Below are 17,192 nucleotides of genomic sequence, written 5' to 3'. Positions count from 1 at the left end.
TCAAAAAGGGCTCAAAAAGGTCACCTACTAGCTTTAGACAAATCACGCTGCTGGATGCTTCGGGCAAATTATTTGCAAAAAGTATACTTTAGCATTTGCAGCAGTGGGCCCAAGATCAGAATATCTTACCGCCAGAAAAGGCAGATTTCAGAAAGAACCATGGAACGCTGGGTAACATTGCGGCTGTCCAGACCATAGTAGAGAAATATGTTTTCTCACGAAGTATGTTAGTCTATACAGCATTCATTGATTTCTCCATGGGGTTTGATAAAGTGGATGGATCGTCAGACGCTGTGGAGAAAGCTTTCCAATCTTGGTATGGCATACCACCTCTTGGGGCTTATAATGGAATTACACACAGACACCTGGTGTCAAGTGATGATGGGAGGCATGCAGGGACTATCTTGTAGGATTAAGACATATAACGGTCTTAAGCAGGGTTGCCTGTTGGCCCCTCTTTTGTTTTCCTATTATATATATATATATATGACCTCCCTGGCAAATTAAACTCAGTGAGGGGGGATGCCCCCAGAATTGGTACAATATCCATTGGCTCTCTACTATATGCAGATGACGTTGCAATTTTTGACTTAACTCCTATTGGCTTGCAGCGTCGTCTGGATGCCCTGACCAAATATGCGGAGGACCATTTTCTGAAAATCAACATTGCCAAATGCAAAATTTTAGTCTTTCGCAAGAAAGATCTCAGAATAGAGAAAGGGTATAAGTGGTCGTTGGGGCAGGAATAACTTAAATTGGTCAATTCGTATTTGTATTTGGGGAAGGTTTTAAAAAAAAACAGTTGTGACTCAGAGCACATCAAACGGTGTGTTGGTAAGGCAGCCACCCAGGCTGGAAGTTTAAACAGATTTTATAAAACCTGTGGGAGACGTCATTTTAATCTTGTTCTGTCAGTTTTTGAGGTTAAAATCTCTCCTACATTAACATATGCTGCAGAAGTACTGGACAGGAATTACTGGCTTGCTCTCGATAAGGCTGAAGGCCGTTTTTTCTGCCAAATTTGTAATTTAAATTCTTTGGCTGCCCCACATGTTCTTCGCGTGGAATTCCATCTAGTCTCTTCTTATACTTCATCCTTGGCAGCGGTCCTGAAGTGGGGGAACTCCCTCTTTTGGGGGGATGAGGGTACCCTTAGGGCCGCCTTGAAGATGGAAATCTTTGCTAAATTAAAAGATAAGTCAGCTTTCTTCAGATCATTTGCCTACGTAAACGACTCATTTGGGCTTAGTTGAGATTGTGACTCACCCATGTCTAAGCCTGTATTGAAGTCATTCCTAAAGAAGTTAGTAAGCATGATTAGTATAGTAAGAGACACGGCCTTAAGTCAACCTAAAGCCCGCAATGAGGTGATCTGTGTAAGTGCGATGTGGAGTAGACCCCAGCCCTATCTTTCACGGAATGTCTTACATGGAATTAGAAGGTTGATACTACTCTTAAGAACCAACGTGTTGCCCTTGAGAGAATTTACGGGCATTTGGGAAAACAATCCTAGAGAGGAGAGAATTTGTGAATTGTACTGTTCTCAAATACAGGATCTTAATCACGTACTATTTGTGTGTCCGGAACTTCTAAGGGCAAAGTGCATGTTTTTAAGACCCTCATTTATCAAATGTAATATTCATTCTGTCCCCACCAAATGAAATGGTTTGCCATAGAACATTTCAATTCTTTTAAAACATTTCTGCCCATTTGCTAGGAACTTTTTTAAAGAGTTTAGTTGGTATGTGTAATGTTTGCTGGTTGGCCAATGTAGAATTGTTTATCCGTTCCAAAGTATGTTTTTCTTTCTCTTCTCTCTTTTTATTTATTGGTGTATTTTTAAAAAAGTATTTAAAGTATGTTGTTTTTACTGTACTGGTGTACTTTTGAGGACCCACGTAGGAGTTACGTAACAAATAAAAACTAAATTGAATTGAATTGGCGATCTTCGGAAAAGATACCTCACTGTGGGACTCTGCCTGTTGGCCTACAGACCTCGGATCCATTCCTATTACAAGCACACAAGCAAGAAACTTCGTCATCACCGACAAGCTGGCCATGCCCACCCCGGCCAATGCATTGCCATGGCCAAGTTCCACACCCTGAGGATACTGAAAAATAGATTCAAGTGGCTACCTAACAACACAAGGAAAACCGTCACCAAAGCCCTCATAACCAGAAGACTGTACCACAGGAACACTCTGTGAGTGGAAATAAAAAACAATTCCCCAAAACCCTTCAGACTGTCAGTCTCACATCATTACACCACTGAGATAGCTTGGCATGGATTGTGGATTGTGGGGGAGAAGGGCAGGATACCAGGATACCAGGTATTATTTTTAAATTGAAATTTTGCAAAGGAGTGGAGGGACAGGATCACCTAAGGATGGTGAGATGGGTTGTAGGGTGACAGGGCACAACATATTGTTTTTGATTTAGCCGTTGAAGGAGATGGTTTGCCTGGCACCCTAAGGGTCTCAGGTTTCCTCGCTGTATTACAGACAACTAGAGCCTTGCTCTCATATATCTGATGCCTTGGTAGAAACAAAATCCTACAATTGGCAGCTACCCATCAACAGCTTTATATATTTCTGATTTATTTTCTGCATGGCTACGGGATGAATTAATTTATGATTACTTTTCTTTTATGGCAACAGATACTAGGAATGCCTCTCACTCTACATTATTATCCTCACTGGTCATGTTCCTGCCTGGAGGCTGCCTCAGCATCTATGGCCACAATAATGTGACAGCGTTGTCCGGAGATTTCTAATTTGTGAACCTTGGGGTTCTGCAATTACTTTGAATTGTACCCCCCAAACTTTAGTGCCTAAAGATAGTTTCAAGGGCTAATGATGTCATATCTCACACTTTTATCTTGGAGATGGCAAATCTGAATTTTGATGTAATATCTGTGTGTTTGCTTCTTGTCCTCATATATATTCTCTAAAAAATAAAAAATATTTGTATATGTAACCATGGTAAACATTGAGGGCTTTATTTGCAAGAACTGACACATCGCTGCGTTGAGTAAGAATTGCGTTAAAATGATTCACGTATTGCTGTCACTTTTAAAAGAAATGGATGCGCCATATTCATGGCATGGCACTCCATGGCGTAAGGATCAGGCAGCTTAAAACAAATTTACACTGCTTCATGCATGTTGCTGCAGCAGAGTCTGACTCATTGGGTAGAATACTGACATATGGCTGGTTAGCGGCACACAAACAAACGCTAACCACCCCAGCGTCACTTTTCATTGCATCAAGCATTATATAACGTTAAACAATGACGCTTCAAGAAAAAAAACATTGGCTCACTTCACAGAATGCAGCTATGGAGCGGGAAGAATATAGCAGCAGCCAGGACTATAACCCCAACAACCCCATTACCAGCCCACATGTCCAGACAGTTTCCCAGGTGAAGAGGAAGTGCCTCTTAAATGAGGAGGAGAATGAAATCTTGATAAATGAGGTGACAGAGCACCAACGTCAGCTCTTTTTCACCTCAAAATTGCCATTAGGAAAGAAGGAGGCCATTTGGCAGTCCATAGTGGCCAAGATCAGCAGCGTGGGACAAGCCAAGAGGACAGTCACCAAAGGAAAGAAATGCTGACATGACTATGAGTGCAGGATGAAGGAGAAATTAGCCAACAACCTAAAGGCAGCCATGCAGACTGGAGGCGGAAGCCCAGCACCACAGGAGGAGCTGGATGACGTGGAGGAGCTGCTGGCAGCTGTCATCCTAGAGGAGTTGGTGGCAGGAGTTCCGGGAAAAGACAGTGCAGTCCATTAAGAATGACAAGACCTACAGAGTAAGTTGCAACAAGGGGCATTATAGGATAAAATGCCATGTTGTGCAGTACAGCTAGCTAGGTCCAAGTACTCCTCTGAGCAGGGCAAAGAGCAGGAATCTTGGTCATGTACCATTAAATATCACATTAAGTGTAAGTCACACTGCCCAGTCACATGTGACACAGCTCAGTCCAGCTCCATCACATGTGTTCCTGCCATGTGTGTGAAGTGCAGCACAAGTCCTGATTTACCATTGAATACTGTCACTTGTAGTCAATGTATACCATGAGTCACTAGAACTACACGTCCCAGAATACAAAGCAGAATACATGGTGCCTCATGTACAAGAGGACTGCACCACCAAAGCATTACTTTTTGTGATGCTCCGGTGGTGCAGGCCTCTAAATCTTATCAGTGAGGTGACACAAAGCTACCCTGTGTGACTCTACCTGGCCTCATGGATATGGAGTAAGCCTTGCCTTGTCTTATCACTACATCAAGGAGGCATTCCATGGGCATTGTCGTGGGGTTACTCATGTGACACCCATGGGTTTCAACACATTCTCAGATTTTCAATGATCTGTAAATCTGGGAATGCTTAAAAACGAGAGCCTTTCCAAGGGAAGCATAGAGAGGAGAAATAACTTTAAATCTCCTTCTTCATTCGTTTTTCTATGTGTGCTGCATTCTGAAGCACAGATACAAAGAGAGGAACGACTTGATGAATTGCTTTTCGGGAGGAAGGTGTGCTTCCTGCAAAAAAACAATCCTGATAACAAGGCAGGCACCATGGTGCAAGTGTGCTTGCATTGGCATCAGGCCCTATTTTGTGTGCCACTGCAGGCAGAAAGGAGAGATATGTGCTGTATATCATCAATACTCTGCATCCATGCCCTTACCTTTTGACTTCGGATAGCACAGCAAAGTGACTTGCTCCACTGCATTGTGTCCAAAACATTTAAATGAGGCCTGGAATGGAACAGCACATCAGGCATGGACACAATAACCCTACCCAACCTGACTGTTACAATGCAGGCCATCTTACACCATGATGCAACTGTGACTAACTTGGGCTCAGGCACATTAATCTTGGATGTAAAGCAATGGAATGCAATGGGAACATCCCTCACGCTGCATTTAAGTCAGATTTTAATGCGGCGTGAGGGACGTTTCGCTTTCAGGGACGATATCGCTGATAGCGAAACGTCCCTCATGCCGCATTAAAGTCTGACTTTAATGCGGCGTGAGGGACATTTCACTATCACGTTTGAGTGAAGCATATAGGAGATTTGTTCTCCTTAACTGGGGTCAGCTGTGCATATTAATTCATGCAGCCACTGGGAAGATGACTACATTAATATAAGTTGTGCAAATTCACAACTTTTCATCATTGAACCAAGAACTTCCGCCTGGCATTGGTGAGGTGTAATCTATTCTGTGCACATCAAAAAAAAAATCATCGTGCTCTTGGAAATTTTCGTCGACGCTCAGTTGTCCTGATGATGACCATGTAATTATACAAAGGTCGAAACGCCGTTGACGCATATGTGGCCGTAACTAAGGATGGACGTATCGTCTTGCCTGTTGATGTTTCAGTGTTGTCTGAACTTCCCTTGCTACATAATCCCTTCTGTTTGCCACCAGTCTGGTTTTGTATTGCACAACAAATATTATATGTACCTGAATATATATTTCTGAGCGTGTGGTGTCAAACTTGTTTTCTATCTATATATTGAATACATTTTGTATATTTTTCTAATATTTCTTATGTGGGCTTCTTTCTCCTTTTTCTCTATTCATTTTCTAAGTATGAATAGTTTTTCCTTCTTCCGAAAAACTTAATTTACTGTTATTGATTGTGTGTGAAATGTATATTTTCATAATACCTTGAACCGCTGTTTGGACTAAATATTGATAGCCCCAGGTTTGGGTATACAGGGCTCCCCCTGTTGTTGTTAATAACCTTTTTTGTCACTGGCACCTACAACACCCCACTCATGGGAAGCACTACACACATCAGAGGATGAAGATGTGACTTTTCCCTCTTTCCAACATAAATCTGCCTGTTAGCATTCCTCTGTGCCACATGGCTAGTTTGCCAATGTACTTGTTCCTATGGACATGTTAGTGTACCTCTCTACTGGCGTTGTCCACCCCTTGGTTTCCCACCTGTTGATCTCACCTATTTGTGGACTGTCTATGGGACCTGTCCTCCCTAATGGAAAATAGGACCTCCTCCTCAGTAGAACACTCCTCTACTCCACATGTTCCATAAAATGTATCCCCCATGGACTCTGGACAGCCAATGTCTCACAAACTATGTTGAGGTTGTTGCCCGAGGGACTGTGACTTTCTCCTTGGTTCACGTGCCACTAAATTTGCCAACTAGAATCAGCATGTTGTATACCTGCTCGTGATTTGACTAAGTAGACTATAGTGGAAGTGCTGACCCTAAAAACACTACCTACTATCTAAAGTAAAATGTGTATCATAAACCCAGGGGAAAAACTGCACAGGCCATGCAAAATAGTTGTTATGATTGCTATTTGCACCTAAAGTAGCAAGTAGTCACCCAACAATAAGCAATCAGTCAATGGTTTGACAGAATAGTGTTTCTGCCTAGGTGGAAGATACCTCCATGCATACTGGTCAGCACACAATAGTGATGTGACAACAAAATGGTACTAGGGAGAGAGTGTAAGTGGTTGCCATCAGTGTGGCACACAACACATCCAAGTTTAGTCACAATGGTTTGACTTGATCATCCACACAAAGCATGCAGCATCACGCACACACATAGCGCAACATTGGGTTAATACCAGGTTTTGGGCAGCGTGTTATTTCATAGCAAGAGTGCCACTTACAGTGCACCATAATGTTTAAAGATCCCGTAAGTGATTCCATTGCAAACTTGACAGGATCCACTCGTTAGGTGCCTCACCTAGTTACACATGTATACAAACACTGACTGGAAATCCTACAGTATGTGCTCTACCCAAATAAACATATATGGCAACTGCCATGCAGTCAATTAGCAAGCAGTTGTGAAATTACTAAACATTTTTTATTTAAAATACTGTTAACCTAATATCCAAAACTAACTAAACTACACTAACTATTCCTACCTAAACTATGCCTACACTAACCTATTGTAAATCAACTACTATCCTAACTTAATGCTAACCTAACCTACCTAACCTTAGCTCATACTACTCTAGACATTTATCAAAACAGACAGGATACACATCAACCCCCCCCACCTCTCCTTACTGCCCTTTGCACATGAGACAAACATAAACTGCACCTGTACACACACTACATAAACATTATAACCTAAACAAATATATATTTTTGTATTCTTTTTATACACATACTAAACATTAACATCCCACCCCCTTACCAACCTACCCAACCATATCCCCACCTGACAACACATACGTATTGAAATCTAAAAAAACCACTGAACTGCACTACCCTATCACTAAGCCAAAACCTATCCTAACCTATGGTAAAACTATATACTCTATGAAAAGACAAATGATAACTTAGATGGGGCAGAACGTTAGAGGGAGGGCCCACATCTGCTCAGCAATTTGGTTCACTAATATCTGTAGTATTTTCACCTTCTACAAGTTCCAGACCAACCAGGCTCAATTTCATGTCTGCATTGTCCTATAGGGCTTGCCTCTCAAAGTCCATAGGCTCAGCAGGACTAGGGGTCACTGCCTGTGGTGCGCCTGCTGGTTGTGCTCTGGAGGGTCCTTCTACTGCAACGGGACCAGACACATTCGAGAGGGCCACTACAGGCTGGTGCTTTCTGGGCCTGCGGTGGTGAAATCCAGGCCCTTGCTGCATTTGCATTTTCATACTGGCTCCCCATTCTCTGGAAGCCCTTTGCCATGTGCCTGATGTGGGGGTACCTCTCCATGTAAGAGAGTAAAATCAATGGCCTATCATCTATGTGAAATTAGTAATGTGTAGCATGTACATGTATTGGTCCTCAGCAATGCTTCACTGTTATGGCAGATACACAAGGCCGAACATATTGCAGCACATATTGACACTGTGCCAGGTAGATGAGATATAGAGAGAGTGTGGCTAGCTACTTCCAAATCAACAGACCTGTCGGACATTTCATCCAAGGATGACACATGGACATACCTGGAACACTTTAACCTAGACCATGTAATGTAAACCTATCAATGGCATATGGACCTTCACATATCCAAGAGTGTCCATAAATTGCTGCAAGAATTGTTACCTAGATGCACATCATCTCATACTTAATCCATGTGATGAGTGTGTGCATGCATTCTCTAGCTCTCATATGTATGAGTACATTGTACAGTATCTTGTAGATAATTGTGAAAATGGTTCAATGGTGACATTCCAAAGGGGAGAAAGTATGGGTAACTGCAGTCGCAGGTTGACTGTAAAATGCCCTGTATCCTGACAACGCAGTGCATACAAGCCTGAGGTACTTAACACATTGGCCTTATTTTTCAAGAAACACTGCAAAGGTATGTCGTTTACAGGGCATTGGATAAAGGAGTCAGGCATGTAACAGCATTGGCATGTGTGGACTAGTGACATGTCCCACATCGACTCATTCAGTCTGAACCAGTGGAGGAGTCATCACAGCCTGTGTGCCTGTGTGGACCTGCCATGCAAAAAGTACCATAAATTCCCATGCGTATGCCTATTGTACCAATATGCGGTACATAAGGGGGTGGTGATTGACGGAGCAGCAGACAACCAGATAGAAGGTGCAATTCCATATTCACATTGAGTTTCATCACACCTTACTTTCTATCACCATGCCCTCTTGGCAATATCACCTCTGGCACTCCATCTCACATGTCACTGATATGAAGTACTTTGAGGGATGCACTGGTACCCCTGAAGGGGGATGACAGATACCAGATATCACTGCAGAAAATGGGGATATGTTACTTGCCCACTGGTTATGCTATCATGAATAATACTTGTTAACTATACCACCGCTCACATACATGTGCAGCATCTATAAGAGGATGGAATCAGGTTTTTGTATGCCGAGCCTACTCACATGTTAACCCAAGTCCATTGGAGTTCCAGCTTTGGGTAGATGATGTACTACAGGTACAGGTATGGTTCATAAAACAATGTGCTGTTTGATTGGCATGCATTTTTGACATGCTTTAAAATCATTTGGAGTGTGCCATGCTGGTAGGGTGGAGGATGGTCATCTTCGGGCATGTGCATTGTAGGATGTGAACACACAATAGAAGGACACATATTTTGGTAAAATGTCCACTGTGAATATGTCAACATTCGATGTGCTGTTTACAATTGAAAGTAGGATTTGGGATATGTGTTACACCCCAACCACACTTGTGACCTGCTCAAATTGGGCAAACATACTGTACCAGGGAAATTACAGACTATCCCATGTAACATTTGCGTAACAGGTTTCGGGTAACATACTAGCACTTTCTGTCCACAGTATGGATGAAAGACACTAAAAACAATTACCATCACTTGGTTGTGGGGCAGGTGATGGTACATGTGCCATAAGCATCCACACCATAGCTGTCATACACTAGAAAAGCATGACTCCACATAGCAATTTGGCCCTAATAATTGCACCACAACTTTGTCCAAATTCTGTTGCGAATCAGCATGTAAGGTACAGCTTGTTTACACAAAGTGATGAAACCCCTTGCACATCTCACTGCAACCCATTTAAGCAAACACATGCAATCCTTACCAAGCATCAAAGCAATACGTTAATACTTACTGGTAGTATTGGGATCTCGGAAGGTCGCCCCCTCACTATGGTTGTATGGGTCTGGACCACCTGCAAGACAAAAACATGGTACGTTGCTCTGTGAATGCTGAACATGAACACTGTGTACATATGAAGCATAGCACATTGACATCACAAATGGCTGGTTGTGTCTGCACGTTGTACTTGTAGCATGAGCCACAGTTGGAATACCCTCATGATGGACTTATGTATGCCACGTTGCAGTGTATTCAGATGATAGCAAGCACATCACATATGAGGTGCACAGAGTTCAAAGCAAACACAAGGAGATGATGATCGACGGAGCGCTGAAACTTTTCAGACACTCACCCCAGTCACAGATCTTGGATGAATCCATCATCACTCTATAGCTCACTTACCCACCTCAGTTCAGACACAGTTATATGCAAATCAGTCTTGACCCTGTGCCTAATGGGAACAGTCCAGCCCGTATTGCTAAGCCAGGTCTTTGCTGAACCGGAAACATGCATCCTGGGACTGGTTTCTGGGTAACACCCTTCATCAGCCAGGCTAGCTTGAATCCAGTGGCAAAGTGAGCAAGGGACCCACGTCTAGGCATACCCTGCCAACTTAGGCTGAAAAAAGCAAATACAAGGAGATGATGGACGGAGATCTGAAACTTTTCAGACATTCACCTCCAGTCACAGATCTGGGTTGAATCCAACATCATTCTTTAGTGCACTTCACCACCTCAGTTCAGACCCAGCTATATGCAAATCAGTCTTGAAACTGTGCCTCATGGGAACAGACCAGCCCGAAATGCTAAGCCAGGTCTTCCCTGAACCAGAAACTAGCACCCTGGGACCGGTTTCTGGGTAAGACCCTTCATAAGCCAGACTAGCTTGAATCCAGTGGCAAAGTGAGCAAGGGACCCACATCTGGGCATACCCTGTCAACTTAAGGCGAACAAAGCAAACACAAGGTGATGATGGGTGAGCACTGAAACTTTTCAGTTAATCACCCCCAGAGATCAGACAGTATCCATGACCAGCCTAGCTTTCAACATAGTGTAAGGGTGCCAGGCTTTAATGGCTATGCAAACAGTCTAATTTGATTGCGTTGGGCATTCTCAAGTCAATTCATATTCTTTACAATGCTACACACATCAGACAGTACCCATGCATATTTGTATTCTTCACTTAGCTCTTTACCTGTCATAAGAGCATTGTAAATTAATGATGATCAATCAAGGCCCATACAGGCTTATTAATGACTGATTAGCAGTTTTTTGCCATGTATTTTTTTTAAGGCCACGTATGTCTGACCATTGGAGGGGTACCATGCGCCCTAACCAACATGTGGTCTTATGGCATCTGCAACATACATGGCGGGTGGCCCCTACTATTCCAAATCAGTAATGACTTGCCAGGCTGGGTGACAATACTCCCTGCACAGTGCTGGATGGATCCCACATCACCTAAGGGCCTGCACTACGTGGTATGTTTTGGCTAATGTGATGCCCCTGTGAACATGCCGCAGTGGCATGTTCAGTGTATGTAACCGAGTTAGCCCACGTCATTCCATAATAACCTGTATGAATATCTGGGCCTTCCGGGATGAAAACCTTTCAAAGTAGTGTGCAAAAGCTACATAGCTACAAGCTTATGGCATATAGGGACTTACTGGTATCCCCACCAACTTAGAACCCCAAGTGATCCTGGAGATCTGGTTTCTGACTAATGACATCTACCCACCGGTGCTTGAGTTGGCGGATTCTACGCTAGACATTGAAGATGCAAAACAGCTGAAACTGCATCTTCTCCCAACAATGACACCTCCTACGGGTTGGGTATCCCTGACTAACCTTGCCTCCACTGCGGATCATGTTGGGCAGGTACCTGATTATCAGCCACAGCAGGCCTCCAAACTCCTCCACCATCAGGTTCTTGATCCTGCCCTTCCCCAACACATCCCTAACCCCAAAGGTCACTGAAAACCTAACAGCAGAAGCACTATCCCTTCCCCCACCCCTGTAACTATAGACTGCTATTTGGACAAACACCCAATAATGCACTACACAAAAGAACTCAAATTACAATGAAAAAACAAACATTATGGTTTGGGGACACAATAGGGGTAGCACAGACACCACCAAAACCAAGAAACAGCATCAAACTCTCCAGCAAGCAACAACCCCCTCTACCAGCCAGCACTGACAAAAAGACTGTAAGTGAAAGTGAAAAGAACATCACACTTCCTGGTTTACAGTATGGCTGAGCCATTGCATAACTTCCTGGGTGGATTTGTCACTTTTCAGGCCTACGAATTTTGTTTCCCACTAAAGTGTATTTTTTTTTCAGATGCTTCACTAGGGAAATAGCCATGGCGTGAGTTACACACAATAGATGACAATGCCCAAAACAGTGTTTTTGTAACTTTTTGGTTTGATGTGTGTCTTCCGTCCGACGCTCTTCCACTGAAGCACCACATTTGCAGGTAAAGTGGGACTTTTCCTAGGAAAGCGCCACGTTTACTCCAAACGCTTTACCTTTCCTATTAGCGTGTAATCTTTCCTACTTAAGCGCCATGTTTTCAGGTAAAGCAGGACTTTTCTCACGAAAGTGTCACGTTTACTGCAAATGGGCCACCTTTCCTACCAGAGTGTCACCTTTCCTACTCAAACATCACATTTTCAGGTAAGGTGGGACTTTTCCTACAAAAGCTTCAGTTTCAGTTTATTGTTTATTGTTATTAGTTAATAAAAACCATCACATTACAAGTTAGATACATATAAAAAATATCCATTTAAAAAAAAAAATCAATTTTCGTTAAAACATTGATAAATATTGGTACAACACAAAATAATATCATGGATTTGTTAAAATAGAACGTTATAAAATAAATGATATTCCTACTTGTAGGGGCATGTAACCAGATTGTTAGTGTAGGGTATTCATCTGTAAGAAGAGACAAAAATTCCACAGTTCTAGATATCATCATCCTGCTATTGTTTTATCGTCATATTGATGTCTTAAAGTCTTGCATCTGGACAGGATCCTTGTGCTGTTGAGTATTACTTACAATCCTGTTTTACTGCTTTATCATGAGATTGTAAAAACTTCAGGAGTTTACAATTTAGCTGGGGACCTGTGGAGTCCAGACTTCTCATAATGGCTGTTCCACACATTTCAATCCCTTGTGTATTAAATAAGTGCTTTAAAAGTACTCGCCGCACATTGTTCAGTTTGGGACATATACAGATCAAATGCACAAAGTCCTCGTCTGGGGCATCACATAGTCTGCTCATTTTTGATCCTTTATATCACAATAGTGGTTTGTCTGACAGAGACGGTAGATCAACTAGGCGCATGTCCATTAGCTTTTTCTTAAGATACACCAGATAGGTTAGCTGTAGGTATGTTGCCAGTTGCAATGTGACATACGTTTGGATTGTCATCCATGCATGGGCTTGCCACGAAAATATACTTTTATCATCAACCAACAAATTTTTTTTCTCCACTTTATTCATGGCCTGACAAAAGCATCACATTTGCTACTAAAGTGTCACGTTTCCTGTTAAAGTTTCATGTTTACTATTATAGTGTCACATTTCTTACTAAAGTGTCACATTTACTACTATAGTGTCATGTTAACTACTATAGTGTCACAGTTACTACTATAGTGTCATGTTTACTACTGTAGTGTCAAGTTCCTACTATATTGTCACGATTCCTGCTAAAGATTTGTTTCTTCTGACACACTGCTAAGCAACTAGCCAAGGCGTAAGTTACACAAAACACATGGCAATGCACGGTGCATTGATTCTGAGGCTTTGACTTTGATGCCTGTGTTCCAAAGGACGGTCTGGGTGCAGACCGCCACGTTATGTACCAATGTGTACTTTGTTCATTCATGTAACGAGCCCGTTGTGTGTGGTACAGTGTATTGATTGGTGCAACGCAGGTAAACACTTCCCCAGGTCACTTTTCTTGCTCATATTTTTTCTTGGAATGTGTTGCATTTGTATGTCAACAGTACACATATGTGTGACTCCTGATATTACTGTGACACACACAGACATACTGTCAATTGTGTACTGCTTGTCATGTTGGAGCTTCAGTCCATATTGGCTTATGGTTCCTCCTAGAATATGTTGTTCAGGCAAAGAAATGTAGAACTATGTGTGTGCAGCTATGATTTCCAGCCACGGTATTGTAGATGTCTCCACCATCTGCCTCCTCCTCCTCCTCATTTGGTTCCTGCTATTCTTGGTCCCAGTTCCAGGGAACATTGGTCTGCACACATATGTTATGCATTATGGCACAAACCAGGATTCTTTTTCACAGCATTTAGGGTGAGTAGAGTAATCGATCCACTGAGATGTCAAGTCAGCCGAACCTGGCCTTGAGCGGGGCAATGATGTTCTCCACAATATTGCTTATCTTGCTGAGTTCCTCATTGTAGGTCTTCTCTGGCTCAGTCTGGGGGAGTCCATATGGGGAACAAAGAAAAACCAAAGGTGGTGATGGACGGAGCGTTGACAATACAAACACTCACCCCCAGTCAACTGATCTGGGTTTAATCCATCACCGTTCTTTAGCTCACTCCGCCACTCCAGTTCAGACATGGGCATATGCAAATCAGTCTGACCCTGTGCCTCATGGGAACAGTCCAGCCCGAACTGCCAAGCCATGTCTTCCCTGGACCGGAATCAAGATTCCCAGGACCGGTTTCTTGCGTTACAGCCGTCTTCAGCCGGGCTTGCTTGACTCCAGTTGCAAAGTGAGCAAGGGACTCACGTCTGAGCATTCCATATGGGGTCATTACCCGTGGCTGAAGCCCAAATCATTAGCCAGCGGGAAGTGAAAAGAAAGGACAGCTGTGAATGTTTTTCCTCACTGTTACAGATTCATTCCAGTCCATGTGTGTTATGGGTACTGATATTGTCATGCATATGTCATACTGTTTTGTATAATATTGGTAACTCATACAGGTGGTCATAGGTTTACACATGGTTCTTTACTCAGACCCTCCAGCTTTTCGCGATTTCACGATTCACGAAAAAATCGCGAAATCGGCCGACTAGCGCGATGGCCGCGATATTTACAAATATTGCAGCGAAAATTATAAAAAAAGTGTCATCAAAACAAACAATGCCCTTTTATTGGCTGTTCGCGCACACGTCACTATGTGCCGCCGTCCAGCCGTCGAATACCTGCTGCCTCCCCCTTGGCAAGAATCAATCCTTTAGCCTATGTGGCTTTGATATGTTAATGTGACTACCGGCGCCTCGCTCGGTCTGTCCCGCCACGTGAACAGGACTTTTAGGGAAAGAAAAAGCAATTCAAAGTTTGCCTGACATACAACATGGGTGCACAGAACACAGCCTGCCGCAGACGGCCCTGCTGAGAAAATGTGAGAAAGTCTGTAGGGGCAGTGCTGGAAATGGCAATCACGTGTTAGGATGTATGCTGCTGGCAGGAACTGGAAATCATTAAGTTGTAACCTGAGCGGGTGGTTGAGCCATGGTGTGTGGTGGGCGGCATGTGTCTGGAGTAGCTGCAGAACTGCGTGCTCTGCCAGACAGAAAGAAGGCTGTTAATAAGGTTTGAGGCTGCTATTTCATCAGGCCGAAAGACATTCCCTTCTTCAACTACGATTGGAACTTCTAAGATTGTCGAAAAACCTGTCTGATAGTGAGTGGTATGCACTGTGATGCCTATTTAGTTGCATTGTTGTAGGGAGGGGCGATGGGGAGGGGGGAGGGGGGATTAATGTGTTTACCATTAACTGAAAAGCAAATACGAGTGGTAACCTATCTATATGGGAATTCCAATGAAACTGCACCTAGACTGCAAATCTCTTAATTCAAACTAAGGGGATAGGATAACAATTATACAATTCCCAGAATTACATTTTGGGGATTCGGCTTTATACGGGAGCTTTTTAAATTACAAAATGCAACACTCTCCCATGTCTTTGTGAGGAATTTACATAGAATGATAACTTAAGTGCATTTCATTGCTAATATATATTAATGTATTTCGCATGTGCAGAGTTATGACATTTCACAAACTTCCTTTTTGTTTACTTATTGTTCTTATGTCATCCCGTGTACACTTTACCACTCGTTTTGCACTATACTTATGGGAAGTCTATTGAGCATCATAAAATCTGCACGTGTGCAATAGCATATTAACATACTCAAATAAATAGGTGCACATTTCGTACACGGCAAAGTGTGATAAGTGTGTTTGTAAACATTTATGAATGTGTGATTTTGTGGGTGTGAACTAAATTTCTAATGCAGGTCTCTGGCCACTCCTCTGATACTCCTATTTGGCCTAGGTTACAACCCCTTGAGACATACACCACTACTGCTATCTGCATATAATGTAACGTTTGAGCGTGCATTACCTCGTCATCCACTTCCTCGTCCTTATACTTTACGTCAGTAAGGAGAATCTGCCTCCTTGAGACTAGCACCCTCTGCAAAAGTCTTTTGACATTTTTAAATTCAGTTGTTTTCTCTCCAGCACAGTGCTTCCCAAATGTTTTAGGACCACAACCCATGTTTTAGTAGGACAAACTTTTGCAACCCACCTAGCATTGATGGACATGGGGCGGGTGATTTTTTGTAAAGCGTGTGTGGTAGCGCATGGTCCTTTACAGACTGCACATTTTTCATTAAAATGGTCACTACCTTTGCCAAGACATACAGTGTTACTGATAAATCTATATTAAACACAAATGACAGTGTGCAGAAATTACGTTTTGAATATTTATTATTTGTGCATCACTAAGTATCTTAATTTGTTCTGATTCCCCTCTGAGATATTCCCCGAGCACTGATGCAGTGAAAATCAAATGAGCCCATTGGCTCATTTCACTTTTCAAGGAGAGACATGTCAATGGCATCCTGACCAAGTTCCTGGAAAAAGATTGTATCTTGGACATAAGCCAAAATGGTTTTAGGCCAGCGCAAAGCACAGAATCCAAGCAACTTTGCGCGCAGATCATCAGTCCTGAGCCTGCTTGACTTGAGCGTCGCATTTGATACGGTGTCTCACAGAAGTTTACTTGAGCATTACAGGACATTGGCTTCACGAGGTGCAGTTTGGAGCTGTGCTTCTGTAGAGCTGCAGACACTTTAAACATGCCAGTTTCACAGTGGAATTCCCTGTTGAATCAGTTTACATTGATTTAAGGCTGAAAAGGAATGATTACGAGTAAAATAAAATGCCGCAATAATGCCGCTAAATTTTCATTTCTGTGCCACTAAATTTCCATTTTTGTGCCGCTAAATTTGCTAATCTATGCCGCAATATCCTGGGGGGTCTGTTTAATTACTCTTTGTAAGAGCAAAGGCTGAGCATGGGCTAATACATCGAACATTTCAACATCCTGACTGTCATGTTGATCCTGTAGTTTGCTGTTCTGGCTATTTAGAGATGCGTCTGCCCACTCTATGTTATGTGCCCACACTACATGTGTGAAGTGACATATTGGTGATCAGATACTTAGCTTGTTGGTCCTCCCCAGGTAGGTAGTGACATAGCAGGCATACCTTACACTGACACATGCATGTGCCTGCGGTAAACCACAGATGTTAGTGGTGGTCTACATGACATTAGTAAAGGCCTTTCAGT

The sequence above is a fragment of the Lissotriton helveticus genome, chromosome 4_1 (genome assembly GCF_964261635.1).
Source record: "Lissotriton helveticus chromosome 4_1, aLisHel1.1, whole genome shotgun sequence".
Classification (NCBI taxonomy): Eukaryota; Metazoa; Chordata; class Amphibia; order Caudata; family Salamandridae; genus Lissotriton; species Lissotriton helveticus.
The sequence above is the reverse complement of the archived record's forward strand: the minus strand, read 5'-3'. Positions refer to the sequence as shown.